Here is a 13796-nt window from a genome sequence, read left to right on the forward strand (position 1 = left end):
TCGGTTAGAATTATATTCGCTGGAGTTCAGAAAAGTGAGCGGGGAATCTCATAGAAACCTATAAAATTCTAACAGGACTTGACAGGGTAGATGCAGGAAGGATGTTCCCGATGGTGGGGGAGTCCAGAACTAGTCATAGTCTAAGGATACGGGGTAAACTTTTCAGGACTGAGATGAGTAGAAATTTCTTCACTCAGAGAGTGGTGAGCCTGTGGAATTCGCTACCACAGAAAGCAGTTGAGGCCAAAACATTGAATGTTTTCAAAAAGGAGTTCGATATAGCTCTTGGGTCTAAAGGGATCAAAGGGTATGGGGTGAAAGCTGGAACAGGCTATTGAGTTGCATGATCAGCCATGATCATAATGAATGGCGGAGCAGGCTCAAAGGGCCAAATGGCCTACTCCTGCTCCTATTTTCTATGTTTCTATGTAATCTACGTTCTCAAGCTTTAATGTAAGCATGTGCATTTCCCTCAGCTGCTATATTTTTAACATTTTATGATAACAAAAATGATTGTACTGCAAGCAAAGGACACATCAAATGTTCTGGGAACATAAGGCTTGATTTTAATCCTGTCCACGCAACGGAAATATGATGGGTGGGTGGTTAAGATGCTGGTTGGCTGCTTCTCACTGCATTTCCGATGTGTTGTCTCCTGCCATCATTTTAACAGCACACTTTATGGATTCTGGAAAGACGCCTGTCACAGGCCATTACTATGTAAAAGTTGTGGTCCTGTGATTCAATTAGTACTCCGAAATGGTTTTAACTGCTGATTGTGCAAACTGTACACAGAGTAGAACATACCAGTGGAACCTTGAGGCATGCAGGAGCAGGGCCTGAAATACCCAAAAGGTATGTATTTTTAATTTTTACTGTTTCTTTGTGGGCAGGATGAGCAGCAGAGTTCCTCTGGGCCCCACAAGTAAACCTTAGAACTCCCTCTTCCCCAGCTGCGGTCCCCTGCGGACCCCCATGACCACTTACCTTACTGTTGGGCAATGTTCCCTCAGATATCTTGCCATCCCAAAATCCTGATCCTGCCCTCTTGTCCAGTCGTGATTCACGGCGAGTTCTGGCAGGCGTTAGGCAGCCAGCATGGAAATGATGCCCAGGAGTTAAAAGAACTCAAAGCCTCACATGGCATCATCATGCGAGTTTACCACTTGCCCCAACTCTCATACACTCCACTCATGCCCAAGTAAAAATTGAGCCTACAGATACTTGTAGAACAATGCACAATCATAAATAGGATAGATTTAAATGGCACAGATGACCTTGGTAAGTTTCTGGGCCATCCTGATTTTGGTAATCAATGTGTGAGCTCCTGCCATGTAATTCACCAATCACAGGGAGCTTGATATCTGCAATAACTACTTAAAGGGCAACCATTGAAAAAGAAACAACCATTTCTAAGGCAAACAATTTTCAAAAGTTCTACATTCTCAATTGTTAAGACAGAGCAACATCAAGGAAGAGCACCTAGGATTATAGATGTAACAGTTAAGATTGTGCTGTTAAGAACTTGAGGGGAAAAGAATGTTGTCTTATTTTGCACTTCAGGCCATCCACTCCATGACAGAAGCCAACCACCAGGAATTTCCAGATGGTACTCCTAATCTACTGCTATATATTTGACAGCAAACAAGGGAACACATGGAGAAATGGCTGCTTACACCATCTGTCCAGGGGTACCATCGATTTTCCACGACTAATACGGCTTTCATACAGAATTGAATTATAGAATGGTTACAGCATAGAAGAAAGTCATTTGGCTTTCGAGCCTGTGCCAGCTCTCAGCAAGAACAATTTAGCTAGTCCCACAACCCCACCCTTTCCCCATAGTCTTGCAAATTTATTCCCATCAGGCGCTTATCCAGTTTTGTTTTGAAAGTCACGATTGAATCCACCTCCATCTCCCTTTCATACAAACATATGAATTAGGAGCAGAAATAGGCCATTCAGCCCCTCTCGCCTGCTCCGCCATTCAATAAGATCATGGCTGATCTGTTTGTGTCTCGGGTTCCTCACTCCCATTTACCCCCGATAACCCTTGATTCCCTTGCCTAGCAAGAATTTGTCTACCTCCGCCTTAAAAATATTCAATGAACCCACCTCCACCACCTTCTGAGGCAGAGAGTTCCAAAGTCGCACAACCCTCTGAGAGAAAAAACTTCTCCTCATCTCTGTCCTAAAAGGGAGACCTCTAATTTTAAAACAGTGCCCCCTAGTTCTGGACTCACCCACAAGAGGAAACATCCACCCTGTCAAGACCATTCAGGATCTTATAAACTTTAATCAAGTCTCCCCTCGCTCTTCTAAACTCCGGTGAAAACAAGCCCCGTCTGTCGAACCTTTCCTCATAAGATAACCTGCTCATTCCATGTATCAATCTAGTAAACCTCCTCTGAACCACCTCCGACGCATTTACATCCTTCCTTAAATAAGACCAAACCTGCACACAGTATTCGAGATGTGGTCTCCCCAATGCCCTGTATAACTGAAGCATAATATCCTTACTTTTATTTTCATTTCCTCTCATAATAAAGGACAGCATTCCATTAGCCTTCTTTATCACTTGCTGTACCTGCATACTAAGCTTTTATGACTCAGCTCAAGAACACCTAGATCCCTCTGCACCTCGGAATTCTGCAGTCGTTCTCCATTTAAGATATACACTTCATTCTTCCTGCCAAAGTGAACAACTTCACATTTTCTCACATTATTCTCCATCTGCCAGATTTTTGCCCACTTACTCAACCTATCTATATCAATCTGCAACCTCCTTATGTCATCTTCACAACATACTTTCCTACCTATCTTTGTGTCATCTGCAAATTTAGCTACCATGCCATCACTCCCCTCATCTAAGTCATTGGTATAAATTATAAAAAGTTGAGGCCCCACCACAAACCCCTGCGGGACTCCACTCGTCACATCCTGCCAGTCAGACAAGGACCCATTTATGCATACTCTCTATTTTCTGCCAGCCAGTCAATCTTCTATCCATGCTAATATGTTACCCCCTACACCATGTACTCCTAGGCAGTGCTTTCCAGTGCATAAAAAAGTTTTTCCTCATGTCATCTATGGTTCCTTAGCCAATCACCTTAAATCTGTGTCCTCTGGTTTTTGACTCTTACACCAATGGGAACAATTTCTCTCTATCTACTTGTCTAGACCCCTCATGATTTTGTACACCTCTATCAAATCTCCTCTCAACCTTATCTGCTCTAAGGAGAATGACAGGAAAAGCTTATAATGGGATGTTTAGTTTGGCTTGCCATTTGATGGGGAGTTGATGACAACCTACACGTGGTCTCCGTGTGTGCTAGTTCATTGAGAATGTGCCAGCTAATGTCAACAAGACAACCAAATTTGCGCAAGTGACCTCCTGGCCTGAAAAACTTGAAAGCATTGAACATTGAACATTGGGGCGGCACAGTGGCGCAGTGGTTAGCATCGCAGCCTCACAGCTCCAGCGACCCGGGTTCAATTCCAGTTTGCAAGTTTTCCCTGTGTCTGCATGGGTTTCCTCCGGGTGCTCCGATTTCCTCCCACATGCCAAAGATTTGCAGGTTGATAGGTAAATTGGCCATTATAAATTACCCCTAGGATAGGTAGGTGGTAGGGAAATATAGGGACTTGTGGGGATGTGGTAGGAATATGGAATTAGTATAGGATTAGTAGAAATGGGTGGTTGATGGTCGGCACAGACTCGGTGGGCCGAAGGGCCTGTTTCAGTGCTGTATCTCTTAAAAAAAATGTCAACCAAGAACAAACCAACCAAGATCTTCCCATGAAGTTACAGCAGTAGATCACAAGAACCGCATGGAAATTCCAGGTAAATGGCACTAGCTTAGGTATGAGTTTTCAGACAGGAAGAAGTTAGCCATATACAACAACAACAAATTGCATTTATATAGTGCATTTAGCATAGTAGAATATTCCAAGGCACTTCACAGGAGCGTTAAACAAAATTTGACACTGAATCACATAAGGAGATAGTAGGACAGTTGACCTAAAGCCTGGCTAAAGAAGTCGTTTTAAGGAGCATTTTAAAGAAGGAGATTGAGAGAGGTAGAGAGACTTACTGTAGGAATTCCAAAGCTAGGGTCCAGACAGCTGAAGGCACAGCTTCCAATGGTAGAGCACTTAAAATCGGGATGCGCATGAGGCCGGTATTAGAGAAGTGCAGAGATCCTGGAGGGTTATAAGGCTGAAGGATGCTACAGAGATAAGGAGGGGCGAGGCCATGGAGACGTTTGAAAACAAGGATGAGAATTTTTAAATTGAGACCTTGCTAATGTATGTTAATGAAAGGGATGGGTGAACGGGACACATGTGGCAGAATTTTGGAGAAGTTTAAGTTGATGGAAAATGGAAGGAGAAAAGTTGGAGGCCAGCCAGGACAGCATTAAAATAGTCCAAGTCTAGAGGTAACAATGGCATGGATGAGGGTTTCAGCAGCAGATGAGCTGAGGTAAGAGCAGAGACGGGTAACGTTACGGAGGTAGAAGTAGTTGGTCTTAGTGGTGATGTGGATATAGGATCAAATAGGATGCCAAGGTTGTGAATGTTCAGCTTCAGGCAATGACCAAGGAGACAGATGGAGTGGGTGGCTAGGAAATGGAATTGGTGCCGGGAATTGAGGTCAATGGTTTGGTCTTCTCAATATTTAGTTGGAGGAAATTTCTGCTCATCAGGACTGGATGCCAGACAGACAGTGTGACAAATCAGAGACAGTGGAGGAGTTGAGAGAGGTGGTGGTGAGGTGAAGCTGGATGTCATCAACAAGCTGGGATTTGTCAGATGTGAAGTCTATGATTTCTGGTTTGGACACAAGAATTATGAGAATAATGGAATACTCTCAAGTTGCAGAGTTATATATAAATATATATATATATATATATATCAAACTTTAATAGGTTGATTCAGACATCAAGCACACTGCTTCTACTCTGCTACTTCTACTCTACTATGGGCTACTTACACTTACAATTAATTATTCCTGAAATGTAAAGCAAGTGAAATAAATACAGCTACCCCTGAATGGTCAACTTCACGTTGATTGTAGTCTTCCTGGTGACTCCCCAGCCCACTCTTCCCTTCAGGTGCACACACCGAAGTTTCTTTAACAGTTTCTTTTATGTCTTTATTTTATAGAGGGACAAGATATCATACTGACAGAGTCTTATAGTCCAATTGCTAATTGTCCCAGGTCGAAATGTCCAATTACATACAGAGTTCTTGGTTTGACCCATGGAGTTAAAACCCACCCTGACATTGTCCATCTTTCTTAGACTTCCTTCAGTAATTTTCCATCATGTAAAGACCACCGCAACATTTGGGGGTCATGGATTGGTTGGATAGCTTATGCAAGTCTCAACCATTCCATTGACAAATTCCCAGATAACAAAATTTGCAGAAGAGTTCAGCAGACCATTGAGTTTTCTATTATCCCATTTTTGCAGAATCTTCAAGATCTGCTACTTCGTTATTTCAGATACAGATGTTTGCTTTAACTGCAGTGTTTTTGTTTCTTCCTGATAATATTGTCTGGTTTTGCTGCTTTGCCACAGCTCAGAAGGTTTAATTTTAAAAGACTGAAAACAACCTTCAGCACTGTCCCCAGATTAGATAAGATTAGAGAAATGAATGCATGGCTCAAAGACTGGTGTGGTAGAAGTGGGTTCCGGCTTGTGGGACACTGGCACCAGTACTGGGGAAAGTGGTGGCTGTGACTTTGGGATGGTCTACACCTGAACCGTGCTGGCGCCGGTGTTCTAGCAAGCTGCATAACTAGGGAGGTAGAGAGGATTTTAAACTGAGTAGTAGGGGCAAGGGATCAAATTTGGGAAGATATGGTAAATCAAGGAGTAGAGACAAGGCAAGAGAGAAAGGTATTAATATGGGAAATGATAAACAGACCGTGACAGGAAGGGACAGAGTGTACAAATCTATGAGTGAATCAACAGATAAGGCTAGAGGTTACAAAAATAATAAAAGGACAAAACGAAAGGTGCTGTATCTGAATGCACGTAGCATTTGACACAAAACAGATGAATTGGGAGTGCAAATAGAAATAAATAAGTATGATCTGATAGCCATTACAGAGACATGGTTGCAGGACGACATAGATTGGGACCTGAATATTGAAGGATCCATGGCATTTAGGAAGGATAGGAAGCTAGGAAAAGGTGAAGGGATAGCTCTGTTAATTAATGATGGTATTAGCGCAATAGAGAGGGATGACCTAAATTCAGGAGACCAGGATGTAGAACCAGTTTGGGTAGAGATGAGAAATCATAAAGGCAAGAAGTCACTTGTGGGAGCAGTGTACAGACCACCTAATATTAATCACACTGTGGGACGGGGTGTAAAGGAAGAAATAATGGCAGCTTGTCAAAAAGGTACAGCAATAATTATGGGGGATTTTAGCCTACATATAGACTGCAAAAATTAGATGGGCAGTGATGGCCTAGATGAGGAGTATATAGGATGTTTTCGGGATAATTTCTCGGAACTATACGTTCTGCAGCCAACCAGAGAGCAGGCTATACTAGACCCGGTATTGTGCAACGAGATAGGAATAATTAATGATCTCATAGTTAAGGCACCCCAAGGTATCAGCAATTATATGATTGAATTTTACATTCAGTTTGAGGGAGAGAAGAGTGGTTCCAAGACTGGTATTTTAAACTTACATATGGGCTATTATGAGGGCATGAAAGCAGAGCTAGCTAAAGTAAACTGGCAAATCAGGTTAAGGCATAGGTCAATAGAGATGCAGTGGCAGACATTTAAGGGGATATTTCAGAATACACAGAATAGATACATTTCAACAAGAAAGAAAAAGTCCAAAGATGGGACCCACCATCCGTGGTTAACTAAAACAGTTAAGATAGTACCAAACTTAAAGAAAAAGCCTATAATTGCGCAAAGGTGGGAGACAGGTCAGAAGATTGGACAGAATATAAAAAACAGCAAAGAAGGACTAAGAGGAAGGTAAAATTAGAGTACGAGAGAAAATTAGCTAGAAATATAAAGACAGATAGTAAGAGTTTCTATAGATATATAAAATAGAAAAGTTAACAAAGTGAGTATCAGTCCTATAAAAAGTGAGTCTGGGGAATTAATAATGGATAATAAGGGGATGGCAGATTAATTGAACAGATATTTTGTATCGGTCTTCACTATTGAGGATACAAGTAACATCCCAGTATTAGTTGTTAATCAGGAAATGGAAGGGAGGGAGGAACTCAAGAAAATTACAATCACCAGGGAAGTGGTACTGAACAAATTGTTGGAGCTGTCAGCTGACAAGTCCTCGGGTCCTGATGGACTTCATCCAAGAGTCTTAAAAGAATTGGCTAGTGAGATAGTTGATGCATTGGTTTTAATTTTCCAAAATTCCCTAGATTCGGGGAAGGTTCCTTTCGATTGGAAAATAGTGAATGTAACTCCTTTATTCAAAAAGGGAGGGAGACAGAAAGCAGGAAACTACAGGCCAGTTAGCTTAACATCTGTCTTAGGGAAAATGTTAGAAGCTATTATTAAAGACAGTATATCATGTCATTTAGAAAAATTCAATGTAATCAGGCAGAGTCAACATGGTTTTGTGAAAGGGAAATCATGTTTAACCAATTTATTGGAGTTCTTTGAGGGAGTTAAACGTGCTGTGGATAAAGGGAATCTGGTGGATGTATTGTACTTAGATTTCCAGAAATCATTTGATAAGTTACCACATCAAAGGTTCTTGCAGAAAATAAAAGCTTATGGTGTAGGGGGTAACATATTGGCTTAGATAGAAGATTGGTTAGCTCGCATGAAACAGAGAGTAGGCATAAATGGGTTATTTTCTGGTTGGCAAGGTGTAATGAGTGGTGTGCCACAGGGAACTGTGCTGGGGCCTCAACTTTTTACAATTTATATAAATGACTTAGACAAAGGGACCGAAGGTATGGTTGCTAAATTTGCTGACGACACAAAGATAGGTAGGAAAGTAAGTTGTGGAGAGGACATAAGGAGGCTACAAAGGGATAGAGATAGGTTAAGTGAATGGGCAAAGACCTGGCAAATGGAGTATAATGTGGGAAAATGTGAAATTGTCCTCTTTGACAGGAAGAATAAAAAAGAAGCATATTATCTAAATGGTGAGAGATTGCAGAACTCTAAGGTGCAAAGGGATCTGGGTGTCCTAGTGCATGAATCGCAAAAGGTTAGTATGCAGGTACAGCACATAATTAGGAAAGCTAATAGAATGTTATCGTTTATCGTGAGGGGAATTGATTACAAAAGTTGAGAGGTTATGCTTCAGTTATACAGGGCTTTGGTGAGACCACATCTGGAGTATTGTGTACAGTACTGGTCTCCTTATTTAAGAAAGGATGTAAATGCATTGGAGGCAATACAGAGAAGGTTTTCTAGACTAATACCTGGAATGGCGGCCTATCTTATGAGGAAAGATTTGATAGGCTCGGCTTGTATCCACTGGAACTTAGAAGAGTAAGAGGTGACTTGATTGAAACATATAAGATCCTGAGGGGTCTTGACAGGGTGGATGTGGAAAGGATGTTCCCCCTTGTGGGAGAATCTAGAACTAGGGGTCACTGTTTAAAAATAAGGGGTCGTCCATTTAAGATAGAGATGAGGACAAATTTTTTTCTCAGATGGTTGTAAGTCTTTGGAATTCTCTTCCTCAAAAGGCAGTGGAATCAGAGTCTTTGAATATTTTTAAGGCAGAGGTAGATAGATTCTTGATAAGCAAGGGGGTGGGAGGTTATCGGGGGTAGGTGGAAATGTGGAGTAATCAGTTCAGCCATGAACTTATTGAATGGTGGAGCAGGCTCAAGGGGTTGAGTGGCCTACTCCTGCTCCTAATTCTTATGTTTGTATGTTCTCAGGGCATGATGGTTAGTTTGGTCAAGCATCAGCATTAAAGCCATTACTCTTCTACAGCATCTAGAACTTGACATTGCGTTTTTAGATGATGTCGCCGTGGAACAGCATATAGATGAGAAAAATTAGGGGTCCAAGTAAGCCAACCCCTATGCAAAGTGGCTGGACAACATTTGTACGTTGCAGAGTATTTCCTCATGCCACTGACTGCTGCCCCATCCATAGAACTCAGAATACCTTATAGCTCTTTGGACATTTATTATGCAACAAAATAACGTACATTTGTATTGCACCTTTAATATAGAAACATTTTAATGCACTTCACCTGGAAGAAGACACATACTGAACAGTTATGGGAGAGTTTGGAGGGGTGACCAAATGTATAATCAATTATATTGTTTTAAAGAAGCTATTGAGTGGTAGCAAGTGAGAGAGGTTTGGGAGGGAGTGTCAAAGAGTAAGGCCAAGACAATGATGGCTCTATTAACAATGACAGGATGGAGGCAGGAGGCGTTGCACAAAAGGCCAGGTTTGGAGCACTGAAAAGCACAAGATGTGACAATCAGCCGCAGCAAGTTGCAGATTAGAATGGGATCCGGGCAATAAAGGGATTTGAAGATGAAGATTTTAAACAATGCATTGGAGGCTGCAACCTATCACTGAAATTAGTGATCCACAACACTTTAAGAAAAAAACATGTGGCTTAGTGGTAGAATTCCCACCCCTGAGTCAGAAAGTGCAAGGCCCAAACCCTGGTCCAGCCAATCCCAGCAAGTGGGTAACTAACACCGACTCTGGACTTTGGGCTAATATGGTGGCTGTGGGTGGCTCCCCTCATTATATTGTTTGCAGGAGCTCATAAAAATCTCCCTCTACATAGGACTAACCACACTACCAACTGGGATAAAGGTAGTTACAGCCATGGAAGCAGCATTCATATCATGGCCTGTCAGATTGTTAATCAGCCTTCAAATCCTGCCAGTACTATTCTCCACGGAAAGAGTGTAAAGATATGAAAACAACAAACACCTAAAAATGTTTCACAAAAAACTTGTGACAAAAGCTATTTGCATCATGCATGTTTGTATATTCACATGTGATGGGCTGCAGCATACACATACAGGAGTCACTTTATGGTAGTGGATCCTGTAAGGATGTCATTAGTCAGGGCTGCAGAGGATAGCCTTTCTATCCTTAGTGAGCTTACTTTCTCCTTCAACTCTCTTTCTTTGGCCTCCTTATCTCGAGAGACAATGGGTAAGCGCCTGGAGGTGGTCAGTGGTGTGTGGAGCAGCGCCTGGAGTGGCTATAAAGGCCCAATTCTAGAGTGACAGGCTCTTCCACAGGTGCTGCAGAAAAATTTGTTTGTCGGGGCTGTTACACAGTTGGCTCTCCCCTTGCGCCTCTGTCTTTTTTCCTGCCAACTGCTAAGTCTCTTCGACTCGCCACACTTTAGCCCCACCTTTATGGCTGCCCGCCAGCTCTGGCGAATGCTGGCAACTGACTCCCACGACTTGTGATCAATGTTACAGGACTTCATGTCGCGTTTGCAGACGTCTTTAAAGCGGAGACATGGACGTCCGGTGGGTCTGATACCAGTGGCGAGCTCACTGTACAATGTGTCTTTGGGGATCCTGCCATCTTCCATGCGGCTCACATGGCCAAGCCATCTCAAGCGCCGCTGACTCAGTAGTGTGTATAAGCTGGGGATGTTGGCCGCCTCGAGGACTTCTGTGTTGGGGATACGGTCTTGCCACCTGATGCCAAGTATTCTCCGGAGGCAGTGAAGATGGAATGAATTGAGACGTCGCTCTTGGCTGACATACGTTGTCCAGGCCTCGCTGCCATAGAGCAAGGTACTGAGGACACAGGCTTGATACACTCGGACTTTTGTGTTCCGTGTCAGTGCGCCATTTTCCCACACTCTCTTGGCCAGTCTGGACATAGCAGTGGAAGCCTTTCCCATGCGCTTATTGATTTCTGCATCTAGAGACAGGTTACTGGTGATAGTTGAGCCTAGGTAGGTGAACTCTTGAACCACTTCCAGAGCGTGGTCGCCAATATTGATGGATGGAGCATTTCTGACGTCCTGCCCCATGATGTTCGTTTTCTTGAGGCTGATGGTTAGGCCAAATTCATTGCAGGCAGCCGCAAACCTGTCGATGAGACTCTGCAGGCACTCTTCAGTGTGAGATGTTAAAGCAGCATTGTCAGCAAAGAGGAGTTCCCTGATGAGGACTTCAACATGAAAAAATGTCTTGGAAAGAAGAGATTCACCTTTATGATCGTTGGTTACTGATCACCTGCACATTGATGGAGTGGAAATGTTTGTGATTCATGAATGGTATAGCATCATGATCGATGGTCAGGATGGCCATGAGTGCCATTAAAGACACCTTAGGCTTTGGGAAATACTGCAATGTGGATAACTTGCACGACCCTATCATTCTGCTATTTTTTATCCTGGGGAAAGTGACAAAAATGTTCATATGAGTGAACAAAACATTAGTCACCTGCTTGAAGCCTTTATGAACTGATGATTTACTGATGTTACCGATATTCCCTGAGGGAGTTTGGAAGCACTGAGAGCCATAGAAGTTGATGACGGTTGTGACATTGGTTGCCGCTTTCCCTTTGGTTGAAATTGATGGCAGATTAGTTTGCAGCAGATGGCACAATTCCATTACTGTGTTCCTGGTGACCAAAGACAGTTCTCCCCTGACAACTCCAGGTAGCTGGCCTGGATTTATAAACATTGCTTAGTGGACAATAGCAGGTACAGACAGATTCACTATAGGGGATACAAGTAACATCCCAGTATTAGCTGTAAGTCGGGAAATGGAAGGGAGGGAGGAACTGAAGAAAATTACAATCACCAGGGAAGTGGTACTGAGCAGATTGTTGGAGCTGCAGGCTGACAAGTCCCCGGGTCCTGATGGACTTCATCCTAGGGTCTTAAAAGGGCTGGCTAGTGAGATAATGCATTGGTTTTAATTTTCCAAAATTCCTTAGATTTGGGGAAGGTTTCATTAGATAGGAAAATAGCAAATGTAATTCCTTTATTCAAAAAAGGAGGGAGACAGAAAGCAGGAAACAACATCTGTCTTAGGGAAAATGTTAGAAGCTATTATTAAAGACATTATAGCAGGGCACCTAGAAAAATTCCAGGTAATCAGGCAGAGTCAACATGGTTTTGTGAAAAGAAAATCGTGTTTAACCAATTTATTGGAGTTTTTTGAGGGAGTTACATGTGCTGTGGATAAAGGGGAACCAGTGGATGTACTGTACTTAGATTCCCAGAAGGCATTCGATAAAGTGCCACATCAAAGGTTATTGCAAAAAATAAAAGTTCATGGTGTAGGGGGTAACATATTGGCATGGATAGAAAATTGGTTAGCTAACAGGAAACAAAGAGTAGGCATAAATGGGTAATTTTCTGGTTGGCAAGATGTAATGAGTGGTGTGCCACAGGGATCTGTGCTGGGGCCTCAACTTTTTACAATTTACATAAATGACTTAGATGAAGGGACCGACGATATGGTTGCTAAATTTGCTGATGACACAAAGATGGGTAGGAAAGTAAGTTGTGAAGAGAACATAAGAAGGCTACAAAGGGATGTAGATAGGTTAAGTGAGTGGGCAAAGATCTGGTAAACAGAGTACAATGTGGGAAAATGTGAAATTTTTCATTTTGGCAGGAAGAATAAAAAAGCATATTATCTAAATGGTGAGAGATTGCAGAGCTCCGAGATGCAGAAGGATCTGGTTGTCCTGGTGTATGAATCGCAAATGGTTAGTATGCAGGTACAGCACGTAATTAGGAAAGCTAGGACAGCACAGTGGCGCAGTGGTTAGCACCGCAGCCTCACAGCTCCAGGGACCCGGGTTCGATTCCGGGTACTGCCTGTGTGGAGTTTGCAAGTTCTCCCTGTGTCTGCGTGGGTTTTCTCCGGGTGCTCCGGTTTCCTCCCACAAGCCAAAAAGACTTGCAGGTTGATAGGTAAATTGGCCATTATAAATTGTCACTAGTATAGGTAGGTGGTAGGGAAATATAGGGACAGGTGGGGATGTTTGGTAGGAATATGGGATTAGTGTAGGATTAGTATAAATGGGTGGTTGATGTTCGGCACAGACTCGGTGGGCCGAAGGGCCTGTTTCAGTGCTGTATCTCTAATCTAATCTAATAGAATGTTATCATCGAGTCATCGTCATTTATGGCACAGAAGGAGGCCATACGGCCCATTGATTCCATGCAGTCTCTCCATGGAACTAAGCCGTCAGTCCCACTCCCCAGCTCAATCCCCATCATGCTGCAAGTCTATTTCTCTCAAGTGGTGAATACAGGGCTTGGTGAGACCACATCTGGAGTACTGTGTACAGTATTAGTCTCCTTATTGAAGGAAGGCTGTAAATACGTTGTAAGTAGTTCAGAGAAGGTTTACTAGACTAATACCTAAAATGGGCGGGCTGTCTTATGAGGAAAGGTTGGACAAGTTGGGCTTGTATCCGCTGGAATTTGGAGGAGCAAGAGGTGACTTGATTGAAACATATAAGATCCTGAGGGGTCTTGACAGGGTGGATGTGGAAAGGATGGTTCCTCTTGTGGGAGAATCTCAAATTAGGGGTCACTGTTTAAAAATAAGGGGTCGTCCATTTAAGACAGAGATAAGGAGAATTTTTTTCTCTCAGAGGGAGGTGAGTCTTTGGAACTCTCTTCCTCAAAAGGTGGTGGAAGCAGAACCTTTGAATATTTTTAAGAGGTAGATAAATTCTTGATAAGCAAAGGGGTGAAAGGTTACTGGGGGTAGACAGGAATGTGGAGTATCAGTTCAGCCATGAACCTATTGAATGGCGGAGCAGGCTCAGGGGCCAAATGGCTTACTCCTGCTCCTAAT

This window comes from Heterodontus francisci, chromosome 13, assembly GCF_036365525.1.
Source record: "Heterodontus francisci isolate sHetFra1 chromosome 13, sHetFra1.hap1, whole genome shotgun sequence".
Taxonomy (NCBI): Eukaryota; Metazoa; Chordata; class Chondrichthyes; order Heterodontiformes; family Heterodontidae; genus Heterodontus; species Heterodontus francisci.